Source organism: Arachis stenosperma, chromosome 4 (assembly GCF_014773155.1).
Source record: "Arachis stenosperma cultivar V10309 chromosome 4, arast.V10309.gnm1.PFL2, whole genome shotgun sequence".
NCBI lineage: Eukaryota > Viridiplantae > Streptophyta > Magnoliopsida > Fabales > Fabaceae > Arachis > Arachis stenosperma.
This window is the reverse complement of record NC_080380.1, coordinates 22269807-22283168: the sequence shown is the minus strand read 5'-3', so window position 1 is coordinate 22283168 and position 13362 is coordinate 22269807. Positions and strand designations below refer to the sequence as shown.

Below are 13362 nucleotides of genomic sequence, written 5' to 3'. Positions count from 1 at the left end.
GAACAAGGTCTAGGCATGGCCGAATGGCCAGCCTCCCAAAGAGGGTTCAATCATCAAAACATGATCAAAAGTTCCTAGATATCAAATACTATAGTAAAAGGTCCTACTTATAGAAAACTAGTAGCCTAAGGTGTACAAGGATGAGTAAATGACATAAAAATCCACTTCCGGGCCCACTTGGTGTGTGCTTGGGCTGAGCAATGAAGCATTTTCGTGTAGAGACTTGTCTTGGAGTTAAACGCCAGCTTTAGTGCCAGTTTGGGCGTTTAACTCCCAATTAGGTGTCAGTTCCGGCGTTTAACGCTGGAATTTCTGTAGGTGACTTTGAACGCCGGTTTGGGCCATCAAATCTTGGGCAAAGTATGGACTATCATATATTGCTAGAAAGCCCAGGATGTCTACTTTCCAACGCCGTTGAGAGCGCGCCAATTGGGCTTCTGTAGCTCCAGAAAATCCACTTCGAGTGCAGGGAGGTCAGAATCCAACAGCATCTGCAGTCCTTTTCAGTCTCTGAATCAGATTTTTGCTCAGGTCCCTCAATTTCTGCCAGAAAATACCTGAAATCACAGAAAAACACACAAACTCATAGTAAAGTCCAGAAAAGTGAATTTTAACTAAAAACTAATAAAAATATACTAAGAACTTAACTAAAACTACCAAAAACATACTAAAAACAATGCCAAAAAGCATACAAATTATCCGCTCATCACAACACCAAACTTAAATTGTTGCTTGTCCCCAAGCAACTGAAAATCAAATAAGATAAAAAGAAGAGAATATGCAATGAACTCAAAAAACATCTATGAAGATCAGTATTAATTAGATGAGCGGGGCTTTTAGCTTTTTGCCTCTGAATAGTTTTGGCATCTCACTTTATCCTTTGGAACTCAGAATGATTGGCTTCTTTAGGAACTCAGAATCCAGATAGTGTTATTGATTCTCCTAGTTAAGTATGATGATTCTTGAACACAGCTACTTATTGAGTCTTGGCTGTGGCCCAAAGCACTTTGTCTTCCAGTATTACCACCGGATACATACATGCCACAGACACATAATTGGGTGAACCTTTTCAGATTGTGACTCAGCTTTGCTAAAGTCCCCAATTAGAGGTGTCCAGGGTTCTTAAGCACACTCTTATTACCTTGGATCACAACTTTATTTCTTTCTTTTTCTTTCTTTTCTCCCTTTTTTCGATTTTTTTTTTTCATTTTGCTTCCCTTTTTTTTTTTGTATTCACTGCTTTTTCTTGCTTCAAGAATTATTTTTATGATTTTTCAGATCCTCAGTAATATGTCTCCTTTTTCATCATTCTTTCAAGAGCCAACATTCATGAACCACAAATTCAAAAGACATATGCACTGTTCAAGCATACATTCAGAGAACAAAAGTGTTGCCACCACATCAAAATAATTAAACTGTTATAAAATTTAAAATTCATGCAATCCTTCTCCTTTTCAATTAAGCACGTTTTTGTTTAAGAGAGGTGATGGATTCATAGGACATTCATAACTTTAAGGCATAGACACTAAGACACTAATGATCACAAGACACAAACATGGATAAACATAAGCACTAAAATTTGAAAAACAGAAGAATAAAGAACAAGGAAATCAAGGAACGGGTCCACCTTAGTGATGGCGGCTCTTCCTTCCTCTTGAAGGTCCTATGGAGTGCTTGAGCTCCTCAATGTCTCTTCCTTGTCTTTGTTGCTCCTCTCTCATGATTCTTTGATCTTCTCTAATTTCATGGAGGAGAATGGAGTGTTCTTGATGCTCCACCCTTAGTTGTCCCATGTTGGAACTCAATTCTCCTAGGGAGGTGTTTAGTTGCTCCCAATAGTCTTGTGGAGGAAAGTGCATCCCTTGAGGTATCTCAGGGATCTCATGATGAGAGGGGTGGTGCGCGAAATTGTGAACAATACTTTTTCACAACTCAAATAATCCCCGGTAATGGCTCCAAGAACTTGGTGGCTCAATACCATGGCATTACACAACTTCGCACAACTAACCAGCAAGTGCACTGGGTCGTCCAAGTAATAAACCTTACGTGAGTAAGGGTCGATCCCACGGAGATTGTTAGTATTGAAGCAAGCTATGGTCATCTTGTAAATCTTAGTCAGGCAAACTCAGATGTATATGGTGATGAACGAAAATAACATAAAAGATAAGGATAGAGATACTTATGTATATCATTGGTGTAAGAGCTTCAGACAAGTGTATGAAGATGCCTTCCCTTCCGTCTCTCTGCTTTCCTAATGCCTTCATCCAATCCTTTCTTACTCCTTTCCATGGCAAGCTCGTGTAAGGTTTCACTGTTGTCAGCAGCTACCTCCCATCCGCGCAGTGAAAGCTAATGCACACACTCTGTCACAGTGCTGCCAATCACCGGTTTGGTTCCCTCCCCTACCGGAATAGAATAACTCTTTTGCGTCTGTCACTAACGCCCAGTAGGTTACAGGTTTGAAGCACGTCACAGTCATTCAATCATTGAATCCTACTCAGAATACCACAGACAAGGTTAGACCTTCCGGATTCTCTTGAATGCTGCCATCAGTTCTTGCCTATACCACGAAGACTCTGATCTCACGGAATGGTTGGCTCGTTTGTCAGGCGAGCACTCGGTTGTCAGGCGATCAACCATGCATCGTGTAATCAGGAATCCAAGAGATATTCACTAAGCCTCAGATGCTTGTAGAACAAGAATGGTTGTCAGTCACCTTGTTCATGGGTGAGAATGGTGATGGGCGTCAATCATCACCTTCATCATGTTGAAGAACAAGTGATATCTTGGATAAAGAACAAGCGGAATTGAATGGAAGAACAATAGTAATTGCATTAATACTCGAGGTACAGCAGAGCTCCACACCTTAATCTATGGTGTGTAGAAACTCCACCGTTGAAAATACATAAGCATAAGGTCTAGGCATGGCCGAATGGCCAGCCTCCCAATGATCTAAGATAGCATAAAACTCAAAGATAGCTACCCAGATGTCCCTAATACAATAGTAAAAGGTCCTACTTATAGAAAACTAGTACATAGATGAGTAAATGACATAAAAATCCACTTCCGGGCCCACTTGGTGTGTGCTTGGGCTGAGCAATGAAGCTTTTTTCGTGTAGAGACTCTCCTTGGAGTTAAACGCCAGCTTTAGTGCCAGTTTGGGCGTTTAACTCCCAATTAGGTGCCAGTTCCGGCGTTTAACGCTGGAATTTCTTGAGGTGACTTTGAACGCCGGTTTGGGCCATCAAATCTTGGGCAAAGTATGGACTATTATATATTGCTGGAAAGCCCAGGATGTCTACTTTCCAACGCCATTGAGAGCGCGCCAATTGGGCTTCTGTAGCTCCAGAAAATCCACTTCGAGTGCAGGGAGGTCAAAATCCAACAGCATCTGCAGTCCTTTTGAGTCTCTGGATCAGATTTTTGCTCAGGTCCCTCAATTTCAGCCAGAAAATACCTGAAATCACAGAAAAACACACAAACTCATAGTAAAGTCCAGAAAAGTGAAATTTAATTAAAAACTAATAAAAATATAATAAAAACTAACTAAATCATATCAAAAACATACTAAAAACAATGCCAAAAAGTATACAAATCATCCGCTCATCACAACACCAAACTTAAATTGTTGCTTGTCCCCAAGCAACTGAAAATCAAATAAGATAAAGGAAGAGATATGCAATGAATTCCAAAAACATCTGTGAAGATCAGTATTAATTAGATGAGCGGGGCTTTTAACTTTTTGCCTCTGAACAGTTTTGGCATCTCAATCTATCCTTTGAAATTCAGAATGGTTGGCTTCTTTAGGAACTTAGAATCCAGATAGTGTTAATGATTCTCCTAGTAAAGTATGATGATTCTTGAACATAGCTATTTATTGAGTCTTGGCTGTGGCCCAAAGCACTCTGTCTTTCCAGTATTACCACCGGATACATACATGCCACAGACACATAATTGGGTGAACCTTTTCAGATTGTGACTTAGCTTTGCTAAAGTCCCCAATTAGAGGTGTCCAGGGTTCTTAAGCACACTCTTATTTGCCTTGGATCACAACTCTTATTATTATTTTTTTCGTTTTCTTTTTTTCTCTTTTTTTTTCGGTTTTTTTTTTTTTTTTTTGAATAGCAATGCTTTTTCTTGCTTCAAGAATCATTTTATTGATTTTTCAGATCCTCAATAACATGTCTCCTTTTTCATCATTCTTTCAAGAGCCAACATTCATGAACCACAAATTCAAGATACATATGCACTGTTTAAGCATACATTCAGAGAACAAAAATATTGCCACCACATCAAAATAATTAAACTATTATAAAATTCAAAATTCATGCAATTCTTCCTTTTTCAATTAGGCACATTTTTATTCAAGAAAGGTGATGGATTCATAGGACATTCATAACTTTAAGGCATAGACACTAAGACACTAATGATCATAAGACACAAGCATAGATAACATAAAGCACTAAAATTCGAAAAACAAAGGAATAAAGAACAAGGAAATCAAGGAACGGGTCCACCTCAGTGATGGCGGCTCTTCCTTGCTTTTGAAGGTCCTATGGAGTGCTTGAGCTCCTCAATGTCTCTTCCTTGCCTTTGTTGCTCCTCTCTCATGATTCTTTGTTCTTCTCTAATTTCATGGAGGAGAATGGAGTGTTCTTGGTGCTCCACCCTTAGTTGTCCCATATTGGAACTCAACTCTCCTAGGGAGGTGTTTAGTTGCCCCCAATAGTCTTGTGGAGGAAAATTCATCCCTTGAGGAATCTCAGGGATCTCATGATGAGTGGGATCTCTTGTGTACTCCATCCTTTTCTTAGTGATGGGCTTGTCCTCATCAATGGTGATGTCTCCCTCTATGTCAACTCCCACTGAATAACAGAGGTGACAAATGAGGTGAGGAAAGGCTAACCTTGCCAAGGTAGAGGTCTTGTCCGCCACCCTATAGAGTTCTTGGGCTATAACCTCATGAACCTCTATTTCTTCTCCAATCATGATGCTATGGATCATGATAGCCCGGTCTATGGTAACTTCGGACCGGTTGCTAGTGGGAATGATTGAGCGTTGTATGAACTCTAACCATCCTCTAGCCACGGGTTTGAGGTCATGCCTTCTCAATTGGACCGGCTTTCCTCTTGAATCTTGCTTCCATTGTGCGCCCTCTTCACATATGACTGTGAGGACTTGGTCCAACCTTTGATCAAAGTTGACCCTTCTAGTGTAAGGATGCTCATCTCCTTGCATCATAGGCAAGTTGAATGCCACCCTCACACTTTCCGGACTAAAATCCAAGTATTTCCCCCGAACCATAGTAAGATAATTCTTTGGATCCGGGTTCACACTTTGGTCATGGTTCTTGGTGATCCATGCATTGGCATAGAACTCTTGAACCATCAAGATTCCGACTTGTTGAATGGGGTTGGTAAGTACTTCCCAACCTCTTCTTCGGATATCATGGCGGATCTCCGGATATTCACCCTTTTTAAGTGAAAAGGGGACTTCGGGGATCACCTTCTTCAAGGCCACAACTTCATAGAAGTGGACTTGATGCACCCTTGAGAGGAATCTATCCATCTCCCATGACTCGGAGGTGGAAGCCTTTGCCTTCCCTTTCCTCTTTCTAGAGGTTTCTCCGGCCTTGGATGCCATAAATGGTTATGGAAAAATGAAAAAGCAACGCTTTCACCACACCAAACTTAAAATGTTTGCTCGTCCTCGAGCAAAAGAAGAAAGAAGAGAGTAGAAGAAGAAGAAATGAGGAAGAGGGAGATGGTGGTGTATTCGGCCAAGGAGGGGGAGAAGTGGTGTTTAGGTAGTGGAAAATGAAGGGGTAAAGAGGGGTTTATATAGGAAAGAGGGGGATGAGGGTTCGGCCATTTGAGGGTGGGTTTGGGAGGGAAAGTGGTTTGAATTTGAAGGGTGAGGTTGGTGGGTTTTATGAAGGATGGATGTGAGTGGTGAAGAGAAAGATGGGATTTGATAGGTGAGGGGTTTTTTGGGGAAGAGGTGTTGAGGTGATTGGTGAATGGGGGAAGAAGAGAGAGAGTGATGGTAGGGTCCTGTGGGGTCCACAGATCCTGTAGTGTCAAGGAAAAGGCATCCTTGCACCAAATGGCATCAAAATCCACGTTTTGAGCCTTTTCTGGTGTTAAACGCCGGGCTGGTGCCCATTCCTGGCGTTTAACGCCAGGTTTTTGCCCTTTACTGGCGTTTAACGCCAGTCTGGTGCCCCTTTCTGGCGTTAAACGCCCAGAAGGGTGCCAGACTGGGCGTTAAACGCCCAACTGCTAGGCTGACTGGCGTTTGAACGCCAGCAGCATCTTCCTCCAGGGTGTGCTGTTTTCTTCCTATTTTTTTTTTTTTTGCTTTTTTCATTGTTTTTGTGACTTCTTATGATCATCAACCTACAAAAAAAAGATAAAATAACAAAAGAAAATAATTAATTATAAAACATTGGGTTGCCTCCCAACAAGCGCTTCTTTACTGTCATTAGCTTGACAGAGGACTCTCATGGAGCCTCAGAGATGCTCAGAACCGTGTTGGAACTTCCCAACACCAAACTTAGAGTTTGATTGTGGCCTCCCAACACCAAACTTAGAGTCTGACTGTGGGGGCTCTGTTTGGCTCTATTTTGAGAGAAGCTCTTCATGCTTCTTCTCCATGATGACAGAGGGATATCCTTGGGCCTTAAACACCAAGGATTCTTCATTCACTTGAATGATCAACTCTCCTCTATCAACATCAATCACAGCCTTTGCTGTGGCTAGGAAGGGTCTGCCAAGGATGATTGATTCATCCATGCACTTCCCAGTCTCTAGGACTATGAAATCAGTAGGAATGTAATGGTCTTCAACCTTAACCAGAACATCCTCTACAAGTCCATAGGCTTGTTTTCTTGAGTTGTCTGCCATCTCTAGTGAGATTTTTGCAGCTTGCACCTCAAAGATCCCTAATTTCTCCATTACAGAGAGGGGCATGAGGTTTACACTTGACCCCAAGTCACACAAGGCCTTCTTGAAGGTCATGGTGCCTATGGTACAAGGTATAGAAAACTTCCCAGGATCTTGCCTCTTTTGAGGCAATTGCTGCCTAGACAAGTTATCCAGTTCTTTGGTGAGCAAAGGGGGTTCATCCTCCCAAGTCTCATTTCCAAATAACCTGTCATTTAGCTTCATGATTGCTCCAAGGTATTTAGCAACTTGCTCTTCAGTGACATACTCATCCTCTTCAGAGGAAGAATACTCATCAGAGCTCATGAAAGGCAGTAGTAAGTCCAAGGGAATCTCTATGGTCTCAGTTTGAGCCTCAGATTCCCAAGGTTCCTCATTGGGGAACTCATTGGAGGCCAGTGGACGTCTAGTGAGGCCTTCCTCAGTGGCGTTCACTGCCTCTTCTTCCTCCCAAAATTCGGCCATATTTATGGCTTTGCACTCTCCTTTTGGATTTTCTTCAGTGTTACTTGGGAGAGTGCTTGGGGGAAGTTCAGTAATTTTCTTGCTCAGCTGACCCACTTGTCCTTCCAAATTCCTAATGGAGGATCTAGTTTCAGTCATGAAACTTTGAGTGGTTTTGATTAGATCAGAGACCATGGTTGCTAAGTCAGAGGTATTCTGCTTAGAGCTCTCTGTCTGTTGCTGAGAAGATGATGGAAAAGGTTTACCATTGTTAAACCTGTTTCTTCCACCATTATTATTGAAACCTTGTTGAGGTCTCTCTTGATTCTTCCATGAGAGATTTGGGTGATTTCTCCATGAAGAATTATAGGTGTTACCATAGGGTTCTCCCAGGTAATTTACTTCTTCCATTGAAGGGTTCTCAGGATCATAAGCTTCTTCCTCAGATGAAGCATCCTTAGTACTGTTTGGTGCATTTTGCATTCCAGACAGACTTTGAGAAATCAGATTGACTTGTTGAGTCAATATTTTATTCTGAGCCAAAATGGCATTCAGAGTGTCAATTTCAAGAACTCCTTTCTTCTGACTAGTCCCATTGTTCACAGGATTCCTTTCAGAAGTGTACATGAATTGGTTATTTGCAACCATTTCAATCAGTTCTTGAGCTTCAGTAGGCGTCTTCTTCAGATGAAGAGATCCTCCAGCAGAGCTATCCAAAGACATCTTGGATAGTTCAGAGAGACCATCATAGAAAATACCTATGATGCTCCATTCAGAAAGCATGTCAGAGGGACATTTTCTGATTAACTGTTTGTATCTTTCCCAAGCTTCATAGAGGGATTCTCCATCCTTCTGTCTGAAGGTTTGGACTTCCACTCTAAGCTTACTCCATCTTTGTGGTGGAAAGAACTTTGCCAAGAAGGCATTGACTAGCTTTTCCCAAGAGTCCAGGCTTTCTTTAGGTTGGGAGTCCAACCATATTCTAGCTCTGTCTCTCACAGCAAAAGGGAATAGCATCAGTCTATAGACCTCAGGGTTAACCCCATTAGTCTTGACTGTGTCACAGATTTGCAAGAACTCAGCTAAAAACTGATGAGGATCTTCCATTGGAAGTCCATGAAACTTGCAATTCTGTTGCATTAGAGAAACTAATTGAGGCTTAAGCTCAAAGTTGTTTGCTCCAATGGCAGGGATAGAGATGCTTCTCCCATAGAAATCAGGAGTAGGTGCAGTAAAGTCACCAAGCACCTTCCTTGCATTGTTGGCATTGTTGTTGTTTTCGGCTGCCATTTGTTCTTCTTCCTTGAAGAATTCGGTCAGGTGCTCTAAAGAGAGTTGTGCTTTGGCTTCTCTTAGCTTTCTCTTCAAGGTCCTTTCAGGTTCAGGATCAGCCTCAACAAGAATGCCTTTGTCTTTGCTCCTGCTCATAAGAAAGAGAAGGGAACAAGAAAATGTGGAATCCTCTATGTCACAGTATAGAGATTCCTTTAGGTGTCAGAGGAAAAGAAAAATAGAAGAAAGAAGAAGGAGAATTCGAACTTGATCAGATATAGTTCGAATTGTGCATTAAGAAGGAGTGATACTCCATAAATAGAAGGATGTGAAGAAGAAGGGGGGGAATAATTTTCGAAAATTAATTATAAAATTTTGAAAACATTTTTGAAGAACACTAATTGATTTTCGAAAACAAAAGTGGGAAAGAAATCAAGTGATTTTCGAAAAAAAAGATTTTGAAATTAGACATCAAAAAGATTTGATTGAAAACTATTTTGAAAAAGATGTGGTTAAGAAGATATGATTGAAAAGTTATGGTCAAAGAGATGTGATTGAGAAGATATGATTTGAAAACAATTTTAAAAGATATAATTTGAAAACAATTTGAAAAAGATTTGATTTTTAAAAATTAATAACTTGCCTAACAAGAAAAGATATGATTCAAACATAAAACCTTTCTCAACAGAAAAGGCAACAATTTTGAGATGTTCAATCAAATCATTAATTGTTAGTAAGTATCTTTTAAAAAGGAAAGAAATTGATTTTGAAAACATTTGATTGAAAAGATTTGATTTGAAAAAGATTTGATTTTGAAAAACTAAAAAAAAATTGATTTGAAAACAAAATCTTCCCCCTAGCACCATCCTGGCGTTAAACGCCCAGAATGGTATACATTCTGGCGTTTAACGCCCAAAATGCTACCTCTTTGGGCGTTAAACGCCCAACCAGGTGCCCTGGCTGGCGTTTAAACGCCAGTCTGCCTTCTTCACTGGGCATTTTTGAATGCTCAGCTTTTTCTGTGTAATTCCTCTGCAGTATGTTCTGAATCTTCAATTCTTTGTATCATTGACTTGAAAAGACACAAATTAAAAATATTTTTGGATTTTTTTTTTATAATCAAAATGCAACAAGAATCAATTAACAATGCATGCAAGACACCAAACTTAGCAGTTTGTGTGCCACTAACACTATATGAGACACACAAAATACTTCAAGTCAATAGAATTCAAAGATCAAAACAAAGAAATATGCATGGATTCGAAAATTATAACAAAAACATGCATTTGACACCAAACTTAGGATGAGACACTAAACTTAAGCAAGAAACATCAAATATTTTTGGTCTTTTTATGATTTTGTAATTTTTTTTGTGTTTTTCGAAAATTAAATGGGAAAAGGTATCAAAATTCTTAATGAGAATCCAGGAATCAGTGCAATGCTAGTCTAAGACTCCGGTCCAGGAATTAGACATGGCTTCACAGCCAGCCAAGCTTTCAAAGAAAGCTTCGGTCCAAAACACTAGACATGGCCAGAGGCCAGCCAAGCCTTAGCAAATCACTGCTCCAAAAGCAAGATTGATAAGAAATCAACAAGTTCTTGTGGTGATAAGTTGAAACCTCGGTCCAATGAGATTAGACATGGCTTCTCAGCCAGCCAGATTTCAACAGATCATCATGAAACTCTAGAATTCATCTTCAAGAATTTCGAAAAAAATAATACCTAATCTAAGCAACAAGATGAACCGTCAGTTGTCCAGCCTAAACAATCCCGGGCAATAACACCAAAAACTTGATGTTGTTGCCGGATCTTGGCACTGATGTTACCAAAGCTTGCTCAAAACTTGAACAATCCCCGGCAACGGCGCCAAAAACTTGGTGCGCGAAATTGTGAACAATACTTTTTCACAACTCAAATAATCCCCGGTAATGGCTCCAAGAACTTGGTGGCTCAATACCATGGCATTACACAACTTCGCACAACTAACCAGCAAGTGCACTGGGTCGTCCAAGTAATAAACCTTACGTGAGTAAGGGTCGATCCCACGGAGATTGTTAGTATTGAAGCAAGCTATGGTCATCTTGTAAATCTTAGTCAGGCAAACTCAGATGTATATGGTGATGAACGAAAATAACATAAAAGATAAGGATAGAGATACTTATGTATATCATTGGTGTAAGAGCTTCAGACAAGTGTATGAAGATGCCTTCCTTCCGTCTCTCTGCTTTCCTAATGCCTTCATCCAATCCTTTCTTACTCCTTTCCATGGCAAGCTCGTGTAAGGTTTCACTGTTGTCAGCAGCTACCTCCCATCCGCGCAGTGAAAGCTAATGCACACACTCTGTCACAGTGCTGCCAATCACCGGTTTGGTTCCCTCCCTACCGGAATAGAATAACTCTTTTGCGTCTGTCACTAACGCCCAGTAGGTTACAGGTTTGAAGCACGTCACAGTCATTCAATCATTGAATCCTACTCAGAATACCACAGACAAGGTTAGACCTTCCGGATTCTCTTGAATGCTGCCATCAGTTCTTGCCTATACCACGAAGACTCTGATCTCACGGAATGGTTGGCTCGTTGTCAGGCGAGCACTCGGTTGTCAGGCGATCAACCATGCATCGTGCAATCAGGAATCCAAGAGATATTCACTAAGCCTCAGATGCTTGTAGAACAAGAATGGTTGTCAGTCACCTTGTTCATGGGTGAGAATGGTGATGGGCGTCAATCATCACCTTCATCATGTTGAAGAACAAGTGATATCTTGGATAAAGAACAAGCGGAATTGAATGGAAGAACAATAGTAATTACATTAATACTCGAGGTACAGCAGAGCTCCACACCTTAATCTATGTGTGTAGAAACTCCACCGTTGAAAATACATAAGCATAAGGTCTAGGCATGGCCGAATGGCCAGCCTCCCAATGATCTAAGATAGCATAAAACTCAAGATAGCTACCCAGATGTCCCTAATACAATAGTAAAAGGTCCTACTTATAGAAAACTAGTACATAGATGAGTAAATGACATAAAAATCCACTTCCGGCCCACTTGGTGTGTGCTTGGGCTGAGCAATGAAGCTTTTTTCGTGTAGAGACTCTCCTTGGAGTTAAACGCCAGCTTTAGTGCCAGTTTGGGCGTTTAACTCCCATTAGGTGCCAGTTCCGGCGTTTAACGCTGGAATTTCTTGAGGTGACTTTGAACGCCGGTTTGGGCCATCAAATCTTGGGCAAAGTATGGACTATTATATATTGCTGGAAAGCCCAGGATGTCTACTTTCCAACGCCGTTGAGAGCGCGCCAATTGGGATTCTGTAGCTCCAGAAAATCCACTTCGAGTGCAGGGAGGTCAGAATCCAACAGCATCTGCAGTCCTTTTGAGTCTCTGGATCAGATTTTTGCTCAGGTCCCTCAATTTCAGCCAGAAAATACCTGAAATCACAGAAAAACACACAACTCATAGTAAAGTCCAGAAAAGTGAATTTAATTAAAAACTAATAAAATATAATAAAACTAACTAAATCATATCAAAAACATACTAGAAACAATGCCAAAAAGTATACAAATCTGGATCAGATTTTTGCTCAGGTCCCTCAATTTCAGCCAGAAAATACCTGAAATCAGAAAAAACACAAACTCATAGTAAGTCCAGAAAAGTGAAATTTAATTAAAAACTAATAAAAATATAATAAAAACTAACTAAATCATATCAAAAACATACTAGAAACAATGCCAAAAAGTATACAAATCATCCGCTCATCAAGGGGTCTCTTGTGTGCTCCATCCTTTTCTTGGTAATGGGCTTATCCTCATCAATGGTGATGTCTCCCTCTATGTCAACTCCAACTGAATAACAGAGGTGACAAATGAGGTGAGGAAAGGCTAGCCGTGCCAAGGTGGAGACTTGTCCGCCACTTGTAGAGTTCTTGAGCTATAACCTCATGAACTTCCACTTCTTCTCCAATCATGATGCTATGGATCATGATGGCCCGGTCTAGAGTAACTTCAGACCGGTTACTAGTGGGAATGATTGAGCGTTGGATAAACTCCAACCATCCTCTAGCCATGGGTTTGAGGTCATGCCTTCTCAATTGAACCGGCTTGCCTCTTGAATCTCTTCCATTGTGCGCCTCTTCACATATGACTGTGAGGACTTGGTCCAACCTTTGATCAAAGTTGACCCTTCTTGTGTAAGGATGCTCATCTCCTTGCATCATAGGCAAGTTGACGCCACCCTCACACTTTCCGGACTAAAATCCAAGTATTTCCCCCGAACCATTGTAAGATAATTCTTTGGATCCGGGTTCACACTTTGATCATGGTTCTTGGTGATCCATGCATTGGCATAGAACTCTTGAACCATCAAGATTCCGACTTGTTGAATGGGGTTGGTAAGAACTTCCCAACCTCTTCTTTGAATCTCATGTCGGATCTCCGGATATTCACCCTTTTTGACTGAAAAGGGGACCTCGGGGATCACCTTCTTCAAGGCCACAACTTCATAGAAGTGGTCTTGATGCACCCTTGAGATGAACCTATCCATCTCCCATGACTCGGAGGTGGAAGCTTTTGCCTTCCCTTTCCTCTTTCTAGAGGTTTCTCCGGCCTTAGATGCCATAATGGTTATGGAAAAATGAAAAAGCAACGCTTTTACCACACCAAACTTAAAATGGTTGCTCGTCCTCGAGCAAAAGAAGAAAGAAGA

At 40.9% G+C, this 13362-nt stretch overlaps 1 non-coding gene across 1 annotated transcript; it reads left to right on the top strand.

Annotated features, from left to right (window-relative positions):
* Positions 1–8165: 8165 nt before the first annotated feature.
* On the top strand, positions 8166–8273 carry LOC130977649 (small nucleolar RNA R71). The gene has a single exon (XR_009085333.1). It is a non-coding gene; the product is annotated as a small nucleolar RNA R71 (small nucleolar RNA).
* The last annotated feature ends 5089 nt before the right edge of the window (positions 8274–13362 follow it).